Source organism: Hemitrygon akajei, chromosome 7 (assembly GCF_048418815.1).
Source record: "Hemitrygon akajei chromosome 7, sHemAka1.3, whole genome shotgun sequence".
Classification (NCBI taxonomy): Eukaryota; Metazoa; Chordata; class Chondrichthyes; order Myliobatiformes; family Dasyatidae; genus Hemitrygon; species Hemitrygon akajei.
In genome coordinates this window covers 89761432-89773782 of record NC_133130.1, presented here as the reverse complement: position 1 = coordinate 89773782, position 12351 = coordinate 89761432, and the positions used below count along the sequence as shown (strand labels likewise).

At 42.5% G+C, this 12351-nt stretch overlaps 1 protein-coding gene across 1 annotated transcript in view; it reads left to right on the top strand.

Annotated features, from left to right (window-relative positions):
- Positions 1-12351, top strand: part of slc24a3 (solute carrier family 24 member 3) — a 340988-nt gene that overhangs the window by 34646 nt on the left and 293991 nt on the right. The window lies entirely within an intron of this gene.

Below are 12351 nucleotides of genomic sequence, written 5' to 3'. Positions count from 1 at the left end.
CATGCAATCTGCAAGAAAGAATTCAGCAGATTGAGCAGTATTGGTGGGAGGAAAAATAATTGTCATTGTTTCGGGTCACAACCCTGCATCTATCAAAATAGTATTTTCTTTCCTTTTGCTAATTCTGCTCAATCCACTGAGTTCTTCCAGCAGATTGTATGTTGCTCCAGATTCCAGCACCTGCAGTCTCTTTTGATGAGGAGAATTTGATTCCACTCACAGAAAGCTGATAATGAGACAGAATGTATTTAAAGTAATTTGGTTAAAACAGAGGGGATATTTAAAATAATACTCAGCCTTGTAAGTTGTTGTGAACTGGAATGCACTGTTGGCAATTGTGAAGGAAGTTCAGCTGTAAATCTCAAAATAGAGTTTGATATACTGACAAAGAAAAGTTTTCAAAGCTAAAGGGAGTGGATCAAATTACATAGCTGTTTTAATGGATGACAAAGTGCAATCACGGATTCCTGAACAGTGGGAACCAGGTGGTAATAATAAGAAATTTAAAAACTATCAAATGGCTGGCTACATTGGAAAGATAGATGCATTTGTTTACAAAACAGATAACTGAATGATGTATACTGAATGAATTGAGTAGTATTTTGAAGTAAATGAAACAGCCAATGAAAAGCAAGTGCCTGTATTACTGAATGCATTGGGTGGAAAAGCATATATTTTGCTAAGAAGCTTAACTGCTCCAGCCAAAATGAGCTCTGACATCATGAAAGTAGTGCAGGAAAAATTTGAACTGAAACAAATGTTAATTATAGAACGCTTTAGGTTTCATAAGTGGAATCATAAAGGAAGTGGAGTTCATTTCAATGTATGTGGCTGAATTGAAGAAATTGTTTGAGCATTGTCAGTTCAGTGATGGAATTAATGATGCACTGAGATCATTTAGTTTGTGGAATCTTACAAAAAAGTATTTTAAAAAATTGCTCCCAACTGAAGTACAACTCACATTTTAAAAGAACGGTTGAAATTGCTGTGTCAATGGAAACAACAGCCAGAGTCACAATTGATTTGTAGTTGTGAACAAAATGGCGATGTCTAAACAGCAACTTGTCTGGCTGAACAAATTGTGCTAGCATTGTGGCAGGGGCTCACACACACCAGACCAGGTTTAAAGGCAAAACTTGATGGTTGCCATGGAAATGCTGGGCCATATGACTTGTTTCTGTGAGGTATGAATCTGAACTTTGGGAAAAGCACTTTGATCCCCAATGTGCTTCATCAGACCTCACTGGACCTCAGCATAAACAGTGCAAAGAGCATGCCACCTTCTAAATTATCCACAATTTCCTTAATCAAACGTCTGCCCCAGTTGAAGAGTCTGCAGGTCCCATATCATTGCACTACTAGGCTCCTACAGATACAGAACCATAGTGGCAGCAAACCATCCTTGATGCCAACACACTGGCAGAGAGAGGGTAGAATATCTGTGGATGTGAATAATAAATGGTAAATCATCCTTAAGTTTTGAACACACGAGATTCTGCAGATGCCAGAAATCCAGAGCAATGCACAAAATGCTGGAGGAACTCAGCAGATCAGGCAGTATCAATGGAGGGGAATAAACTGTTGATGTTTTGGGCTGAGACCCCTCATCAGGACTGGAAAGGGAAGGGGAAGAAGCCAAAACAAGGAGAAAGGGGAAGGAATACAATTAGGCCAGTGATAGGTGAAGCCAGGTGAGGAGAGTGGATGAACTGGGAATCTGGGAGGCGATGGGTGGAAAAGGTAAAGGGTTGAAGAAGAAGGAATCTGATGGAGAGTGGACCATGGCAGAGAGGGAAGGAGGAGGAGAAGGAGGCAGGTGAGGAGAAGGAAAGGTGTAAGAGAGGAGTCAAAATGGAAAAGAGCAAACGTGGAGGGGGAGAAACGACTGGAAGTTAGAGAAATCAGATTGGAGGCTACCCAGACAGCAGAGGTGTTGCTGCTTCACCCTGAGAGTGGCCTCATCATGGCAGTAGGGGAGGCCATGAGCCGGCATGTTGGAATGGGAGTGGGAAGTAGAACTAAGATGAGTGGTCACCAGAAATTCTGCCTTTCGTGGTGGACAGAGCGAAGGTGCTCAACAGAGCAGTCCCAGAGTCTATGTTGGGTCTCACTGATGTAGAGGAGGCCGCATCGAGAGCTCTGAATTCCTGTGTTGCCTCACCTGGAAGGACTGTTCAGGGCCCTAAATGGTGGTGTGGGGGGGCTGGTGAAGGGACGGGTGTAGTTGGAGCAAACCATCCTTGATGCTAAGGGACTGCCTGAGAGACGGCAAAACATCTGTGGATGTGAATGATAAAGGATCAGCCTTGAAACCACAGCTTCCAAAGAACGACAACCTACTGAGGAGGAATTGGTTTGTTATTGTCAAATGTTCCATGATTGGTTTAAATACCGTCCAGACAGATCATTCCATACACAAGTACATCGACGAGGTTTTTTTTAAAAAAAAAGGAAAATCAGAATTCAGAGGTAGTTTTATAAATACAGAGAACATACAGTTAAACAAAGTTCATGTGCTCTGGCAAGGTAGCCTGAAAGGACTGTTCAGGAGGCTGATAACAGTGTCCTTGAGCTGTCCTTGAACTTGCAAGTAGCTGAACTTGAGCTTTTGTGTTTTCTGCCTGATGGGAGGGGAGAGAAGAAAAAACAATTAGAGTTGGAATAAACTGATCTCTTCCACCTTGTACTGCCCTTGTAATCGAAAGGGTGATTATAAGGCAAATGGGAAAGGTGCAGAAGAACAATATTGTAATGCCATGAATATATTGGTAAAATAAATAGTCCCTTGGTACAGTTGCTTCGAGCTAAATTTGGCACATAAGACAAAAGGAGATATCAATAACCAAAAGCTCAATAGTAGAGCTAGGTAGTTCATAATGTTTTAAGGTAGGAAAATAAGATGGAAGAGGTTTGTCTAGGGAGCTGAAGAGATTGGCAGCTCAGCACATCGCTGCCAGAGGTGGAGCGGGTGAATTTGAGGATGTCAAGAGGCCAGAAGTCTTGAAAGATTGTGGGTCGGAGGAGGTTACTGGGGCAGACAGGAGGGGAGGCCACAGAGGAAATCAAAGTAAGGATGAGAATTTAAAATCGCTTAATCAAGTGTCAGTGGGAGATCAATGAACCGAGAGTGAAGTAATTTGCTTCATCACAATGAAAGGTACCATAAATAGTAAAGCACTCCATTTAATTTTGGTTGCTTCGATCATTATATAGGGGAGGAAACAGATCCCTTGTGTGGTGACAGCAGGTCTGTCAAAGAAAGTGCAGGTAAGCAGTATTGGGGACTCGGCAACAGGAAGGCGTAGGCTGTGTTAGCTACATTGTGTTCTGTGCAGCCTTGAATCAGCAGGAGTTTCTGAGCTCACTTGCTCACGATCCTGCAAACACCTGGTCCTCTGCTCATCCCCCATTAGAAAGTAATCTCATAGTCTTCATGTGTAATGTTCCATTGAGTGAGCAAACTCGATTTATAACATATGGCTAACACAAGAGGGCATGGTTTTAAGGTGCTTGGAAATAGGTACAGAGGAGATGTCGGGGGTAGGTTTTGTACGCAAAGGGTGGTGAGTGCGTGGAATGGGCTGCTGGCGATGGCGGTGAAGGTGGATACAATAGGGTTTTTTAAGAGATTCTTGGAAAGGTACATGGAGCTTAGAAAAATGGAGGGCTATTAGGTAATTTCTAAAGTAAGTAAATGTGGGCCGAAGGGCCTGTATTACGCTGTAGGTTTTCTGTGTTTCTGTAATTTAATTCACAGTTCCTTTTTGGATTTAGTTGTCTGGGTGAGGATAACTCCCATGCCCAACAATTCACTGAAAATCCAATCCTTGGTTGATTTCCCAGTGTGCTACAATGTTTGGCTCACTTACCTAACTGATCAAAATCCCATTTTAGTTTTGATTACCTTATCAGAAATTCTCCGATGACTCAGGAATGTTTAGGTGTATAAAGGAAGGATGAATGTAGGACCCTGGTGGAGAACTTTGTGAAATGGTACAAGCTGAATCATCTGCAGCACAACATCAATAGCAAAAGAGATGGTGATGGACCTTAGCAAGACTAAGCCTGCGTTGCTCCCTGTTACTACTGATGGTGAGGATGTGGATGTGGTGAAGACCTACAAGTACCTGGGTGTGCACCTGGATAACAGACTTGAGTAGAGCACCGACACAGAGGCTGTGTACAAGAAGGGCCAGAGTTGCCTCTACTTCCTGAGGAGACTGAGGTCCTTTGGAGTATGCAGGCCTCTTCTTCACATGTCCTACCAGTCTGTTGTCACCAGTACAATCTTCTACGTGGTGTTCTGCTGGGGCAATGGCATCAACATGGGTGATGCCAACAGGCTCAATAAACTGATTAGAAAGGCTGGTTCTGTTATAGGAGTCAAACTGGACACACTGGAGGCTGTGGTAGAACAATGGATCCTCTGGAAAATCCCGGCAATTCTGGACAATGTTTCTCACCCTCTGCCTGCCATCTCGGCTGAACAGAGGAGCACTTTTAGTAACAGACCAAGACAACTGTTCTGCTCCAAAGAGTGCATATGAGGTCATTCTTACGCTTGGCTAATAGGCTCTATAATGAGTCAACCTATAGCCGGGGAAGTGATGACCTCCTCCTGTTAGACTGCTTGAGGTAACTTATTTTTTATTCTTTCTTACTTCTCTTCTAATATTTGTATATCTGTGCACTTGTAATGCTACTGTGACACTGTAATTTCCTTTGGGATCAATAAAGTATCTATCTTTCTAGCTATCTTCTTCAGTGTCGACAGTACCACCTAATTTAGTGTTATCCACTGACAAACTACAATGCCTTGTACAAATACATTGAAATAATTTAAATAACAAAGGTCCCAGCCACACCACTCGTTGCAGGCTTCCAGTCTGAGAGACGACCGATGGCCATCACTCTCTGCTTCCGACCCTTAAGCCATTTACGAACCCACTGTTCTCGTCGCTATTCATTTTCCACAAATACTAGTTTTTAGCTGAGCAGATCCAAAAACCTCATTTAGATACTGTCCAGCTGTTTTAACCTGATTTTAGCAAACAAAGTATGTAATAGAGATAAGAGAGTCTGTGATAGGGGATGTAGCCTCACGACTCAGGGGAGTAGATTTATGACAGATGAGGAGGAACTTTTCCTAGAGTGGTGAATCTGTGGAATTTTCTGCCCAATGAAGCAGTGGAGGCAACCTCAATAAATATATTTAAGACAAGGTTGGATAGATTTTTGCATAGTAGGGCAATTAAGGGTTATGGGGAAAAGGCGGGTAGGTGGAGGTGAGTCCATGGCCAGATCAGCCATGATCTTATTGAATGGCGGCACAGGCTCGATGGGCAGATAGCCTAATCCTACCCCTATTTCTTATGTTCTTATGATCAACATGTTCCCGAATGATACACTCACCAGTGATAAACAATTGACAGCACAGCGATATGTTGCTGGAAATAACATTTCGAATCAGTCATTTCACTGTGACTTATTTCTTAATAGCTGCTATACCTGTCATTGCTCAAGCTATTTTGCTGTCAATCATGTGATTTTCATTTATTTCTATGCAACTGTGTTTCATAACTCTTATTCCAAATGAAATAATATCTAAATTAAATATATAATAGTTCCATGAATAATTATGATGAGCAGTTTAACTGAAGTGGCCAATCAGAACAGCCATACTGAACATAAATATACCTACAAAAACTATGCTTAATGTAGTTTTAAGTACAGAAATGCCGATGTAAAGTGTGTAAGTTTACTTGATTTTAATGAAGTAAAAGTAAATTTATTACAATACTCTGCAAAAGTCTTGGGCACATGTATGTCGAGGGTGCCAGAGACTTTTGTATATTAGTTAGGTAGGGAGGTGATTGGGAAACAGAAGTAAGAGTACGTCGTATTAGCTCAGTAGTATTAAGTGTTATTTGGTAACTGGAACGACATACAGCGGTATGCAAAAGTTTGGGCACTCCTGGTCAAAATTTCTGTTACTGTGAATAACTAAGCGAGTAAAAGGTGATCTGATTTCCAAAAGGCATAAAGTTAAAGATGACACATTTCTTTAATATTTTAAGCAAGATTACTTTTTTATTTTCATCTTTTGCAGTTTCAAAATAACAAAAAAGGAAAAGGGCCTGAAGCAAAATTTTCAGCACCCTGCATGGTCAGTACTTAGTAACACCCCCTTTAGCAAGTATCACAGCTTGTAAGTGCTTTCTGTAGCCAGCTAAGGGTCTTTCAATCCTTGTTTGGGGGATTTTCACCCATTCTTCCTGGCAAAAGGCATCTAGTTCTGTGAGATTCTTGGGCCATCTTGCATGCACTGCTCTTTTATGGTCTATCCACAGATTTTCAATGATATTTAGGTTGGGGGACTGTGAGGGCCATGGAAAAACCTTCAGCTTGGCGCCTCTTGAGATGTGTTTAGGATCATTATCCTGTTGTAGAAACCATCCTCTTTTCATTGTCAGCTTTTTTACAGATGATGTGATGTTTGCTTCCAGAATTTGCTGGTATTTAATTGAATTCATTCTTCCCTCTCCCAATGAAATGTTCCCCATGCCACTGGCTGCAACACAAGCCCAAAGCATGATAGGTCCACCCCCTTGCTTAACAGTTGGAGAAGTGTTCTTTTCATGAAATTCTGCACCTTTTTTTCTCCAAATATACCTTTGCTCATTGCGGCCAAAAAGTTCTATTTTAACTTCATCAGTCCACAGGACTTGTTTCCAGATTGCATTAGGCTTGCTTAGATGTTCCTTTGCAAACTTCTGACACTGAATTTTGTGGTGAGGACGCAGGAAAGGTTTTCTTCTGATGACTCTTCCATGAATTTGCCTTTCTAGCAATCCTACAAGCAGTTCTCTTGGAAAGTTTTCTTGGTCTTCCAGACCTCAACTTGACCTCCACCGTTCCCGTTAACTGCCATTTCTTGATTACATTATGACTGAGGAAATGGCTACCGGAAAACGCTTTGCTATCTTCTTATAGCCTTCTCCTGCTTTGTGGGCATCAATTATCTTAATTTTTCAGAGTGCCAGGCAGCTGCTTAGAGGAGCCAATGGCTGCTGATTGTTAGGACAAGGTTTGAGGAGTCAGAGTATTTATAAAGCTTTGAAATTTGCATCACCTGGTCTTTCCTAACGATGACTGTGAACAAGCCATGGCCCTAACAAGCTTTGGTAAAAGCTATCTGAGAGCTCAAATCTCCTGGAGTGCCCAAACTTTTGCATGGTGCCCCTTTCCTTTTCTTAACTCTAAAATTGTACAAAACAAAAATAATACACTAATCTTGCTTAAAATGTAGAAAAGAATGTTTCATCTTTAACTTTATGACTTTTGTTGATCAGTTCATCTTCTACTCCCTTAACTATTCACAGTAACAGAAATTTTGACCAGGAGTGCCCAACCTTTTGCATGCCACTGTAATATACAGTGCAGCTTGAGAATCCCTTATCTGAAAAGCTTGAGGCTGGATGTGTTTTGGATTTCAGATTTTGTTTTTGAAATTTTGGAATATATAATGAGATAGCTTGTGATCGGCATCATTTCTGACTGAATTTATGTGCTACTGGTAAGCAGTCTTTGTCTTACACCTGTTCATCACACACATGTACTTAATAGTAAAATATTATTACATACCATCAATATAATGAAAATATAATGTGTGCAGGGTAACAAAAGCAGTACAGCAGCATTGGGAGAATACCTCAATCAGGTGTTCAACAACAACAAACAATGGCAGGCTTTCAGCCTCCACCTGCGATGCCATGCTTTGATTAAAAGGCTACAGTACAATGTATTGTATTTTACTTTTGTTAGGTTTGATATAAGGTATTGTAGACTTGACCTGGTGTTGGATTTTCCATCAGCAGTGATCTTTGCAAACTCCAATGAGTTTCTCTGCTGTTTCCGTGTGCTGAAAATTCACAATTACCTTCAGTTTTCACTTCGTTGAGAAAGATCTTGATTCATAATCAGCATACTGATTATGCGCATCGCCTGGGTACCTTCCCAGGGTCTTGTAGAATTTTTTATTTGTGATGTTAGTGCTTAAAAAACATTTCAGATTTTGGAGGTTTTTTGGTTTTGGGATTTCAGATAAGGTATACTCAACCTGTACCATGCACTATCCTCAAATTTATTTTGGGTTAGGGTACTATTGAGAACAAGAGGTGTAGAGTCCTTGAAAGTGAGTCAGTAGGTTGCAGAATCAGCTCATAGTTGGGGTGAGTGCTGGTTCAGGAGCCAAATGGTTGAGGAGTAATAACTGTTCCTGAACCTGATGGTATGGGACCTAAGGCTCCTGTACTTCCTCCCTGATGACAGCAGTGAGAAGAGAGCAAGGCCTGGATGGTGGGGTTCCTTGATGATGGGTACTGCTTTTTTGCTCTGAATTTGTTGTACTTTTTTTGAATCCAGTGAAAAAGTGTATAGTTTGTTTTTATCTTTATTTTTTTTTCGAGCAACCAGCATATAGCTGACCATAGGAAAAGCACTGAGTTTCAGGATTAAGGCTAATAACTCCTTGTGCCTTGTTAATGCTCATGGCAGAATGAGGTTGAACAAGGAACTGAAGTCACTTGAACAGAAAAAGCAGATCAGATGGGAGAATTGGTATATGACTATAAGATATAGGAGTAGAATTAGGCCATTCAGCCCATTGAGTCTGTTCCATCAATCCATCATGGCTGACTTGTTATCCCTCTCAGCTCCATTCTCCTGCCTTCTCCCCGTAACCTTTGATGCCCTGATTAATAAATAATGTATCAACCTCCACTTTAACTATACCCAATGACTTGGCCTCCACAACAGTCTGTGGCAATGAGTTCCACAGATTCACTACCCTCTGGCCAAAGGAATTCCACTTCATCTTTGTTCTAATTCGACAGCTCTCTATTCTGAGGCTGTGCCCTCTGGTCTTTGACACCCACTATAGGAAACTTTCTCAACATCCACTCTATCGAGGCCTTTTAGGTTTCAATGAAAGTGAGTACAGGCCCAGAGCCGTCAAATGCTCTTCATACATCAGCTGTTTCATTCCTGGAATCATTCTTGTAAACCTCCTCTGAACGCTCTTCAATGCCAGTGCATCATTTTTTAGATGAGGAGTCCAGAGCTGTTCACAGTACTCCAAGTGCGGTCTGACCAATGCTTTATGAAGCCTCAGTGTTATATCCTTGCTTTTATATTCTAGTCCTCTTGAAATGAATGCTAATATTGCATTTGCCTTCCACTCAACTTGCAAGTTAACCTTTAGGGAATCCTACATGAGAACTCCCAAGTCCCTTTGCACCTTGGATTTTTAAAAAATTTCTCCCTGTTTAGAAAATAGTCTATGCCTTTAATCCTTCTACTAAAGTGCATGGCCATACACTTCTCAATACTATATTCCATTTACCACTTATTTGTCCGTTCTCCTAATCTAAGTCCTTCTGCATATTCCCAGCTTCCTTGACACTACCTGGCCTTCCACCTATCTTCGTATCGTCCACAAATTTGACCAGAAAGCCATCAATTCCATCATCCAAATGATTGATAGAAGTGAAGCAGTCCCAACACCAAGCCCTGTGGAGTACCACCAGTCACCAACAGCCAACCAGAAAAGGCCCCCTTTGTTCCCACTCTTTGCCACCTGTAAGTCAGTCAATCTTCTATCCATGCTGGAATCTTTCCTGTGCTATCTTGGGCTCTTGTTGCACAGCCTCACGTGCAGCACTTTGTCAAAGGTTTTCTGAAAATTTAAGGAAACAATATTCACTGACTCTCCTTTGCCTATCCTCCATGCTATCTCCTGAAAGAATTCCAACAGATTTGTGAGGCAAGATTTTCCCTTAAGAAAACAGTGCTCTAACAAGCCATCTTGTAGGTACTTTACAAATTCCATCTCTTACGATCCAGGAGTAGCCTGATTTCTCACTCTACCTGCATATTGAAATGCCCAATGACAATCATAACATTGCCCTTTTTACGTTGTTTTTCTATGTCCCATTTTAATTTGTATCCCTCATCCTGGCTATTGTTTGGAGGCCATACACAACTCCCATTGGGGTCTTTTTATCCTTGCAGTTTCTTAAATCGACCCACAAGGAGTCTACATTTTCCAAATCTATGTCACCTCGTTGTAAGGGTTTGATTTTATTTTTTTACCAATGGAGCCACTCCACCCCCTCTGCTTACCTGCCCTGCCCGTCCTTTTGATATGCTGTGTATCCTTGGTTTTAAGCTCCCAACTATGATCTTCTTTCAGCCACAACTCAGTGATGCCCACAACGTCAAACCTATCAATCTCTATAACTGTGCTGCAAGGTCATCTGCCATATTCTGTACACTGCGTGCATTCAAATATAACACCTTCAGTCCTGTGTTCATCACCCTTCTCGATTTCCCTTCCATGTTGCACTCCAGCTCATTCCCCACTGACTGCAATTTTGCCCTGTCATCTGCACGTGTCCTTCCTCAGTCTCACTGCACACTGCATCTAGTTGTATATCAACTGCCCCATCATCAGCACGATCACTTTAGCTCCCACCCCCCTACCAAATTATTTTAAACCCTCCCTAGCTGCTCTAGCAAGCCAGACTGCAAGGTTATTGATCACCCTTGGGTTCAGGTGTATCTCGTCCTATTTGTGCAGGTCCAGCCTTCCCCAGAAGAAATTGCAATGATCCAGAAATCTGAAACCCTGTCCCTGTACCAATTCTTCCCTGTGCATTCATCTGCCAAAATATCCTATTCTTACCCTCATTGGCAGTTGGCATAGGCAGCAATCCAGAGATTACTACCCTGCAGGTCCTGATTTTCAGCTTTCTGCCTAACTCCCTATATTCTGTCTTCAGAACTTCCTCTCTTTTCCTATCTATGTCGTTTGGTACCAATTTGTAGCATGGCTAATGGCTGCCCCCTTTAGAATGCTGTGGATCTGATCTGAGACATTCTTGACCAGGGCACATGGGAGGCAGCACACCATCTGGGTGTCTCTTTCATGTCCACAGAATCTCCAATCTGCCCCTCTAACAATGGAATCCCATATCACTCTGGAATCCTCTATCACTACTGCACTCCTCTGCTCCACCCTCACCTTCTGGGCCACAGAGCCTGACTTGGTGCTAGAGCTCTGACCATTGCTAGTTTAACACCCACAATAGTATCCAAAGCAGTATACCTATAGTTGGATGGAGCAGCCACAAGGGTACTCAGCACAATCCCCCTTTCCCCCTCCTGATGGTCACCCAGTCCTGCACCTTGGGTGTAACTAACTCCCTTTATGTTCTGTTGATCAACACCCCCCCCCCCCCCCCAGTCTCCGGATTTTATCCCATTCCGGCTCCAATTCCTTAACGCAGTCTGAAAGTAGATGCAACTGGATGCACTTGCAGGTGACGCAGGAGGTCTCCCTGCCTTCTCGCATCCCGCGAGGAGTATTCACGCCTAGCATCCCCGCTGCTCTGACTGTGCAATAAGAGAGGAAGAAAATCGAGAAGAACCTTTGCCTCCTCTTGCTGAAGCCTTTATGAGCCAAAGCCTGAGCTCCCAGTTCTAACAGTGGGCTACTCTCACAACGGCTGCTCTGCTTAAACCTAACTTCTCTTCGTTGGCCCTTGCCAAGTCATAATTATGCAAATCCAACACCACCTTGGGAACTGTGGGGTCCCGACTGCCCCCGCTCGCTTATTTTGAACTCTCTCCCACCACGGAATCCAACGTCCCTTTGGGAATTGTGTCGCGCGGTATCTGAGAGATGAAGACATGTACCCCAACAGCATTACCATTGTGGCATCAATTTAATGTGGTGGCAATTTTTGAACTCATGGTATTGTTTTGTTGCAGAGTATTAGAATTCTTAACCCAGCATACTGCAGAGGTAAAATCATTGAATGTATTTAAGGGCAAGCTAGATTTTTGAATTTTTGTGAGTGGAGGGCTGTGGGGAACAGGCAGGAATGTGGCACTGAGGCCAAATTACATTCAGCCTTACTTTGCTGGATGGGGGATGTCAGCTCGAGGCTGATGTGTAGAACAGCTCAAGTCAGAACGAACAAGAGTTCACTTTGTGGAATGCAGAGAGCTTGAAAGGTAAGTGGGACAGGGGGTTCCCAAAATTAGGCAGGGACAAGGAGGGAAATTGCTGAAAACTGAAATTTGGAGGTGTTGCCTAACTGGGAGCCAAAAGAGGTCAACAGACACAAGGTTAAAGAAGGAGAAGAAATTCCTGGCTGGGAAACGGTCCAGAAATTGGACTTCACAATGCACAGAATACTTCCAGGAGGTCAGAGTGAGTGCAGTCCAGTTCCAGCTTTTGACCAGAAGGGACATGAACAGAAATTGTTAAAGCTAAATGGCTGACTA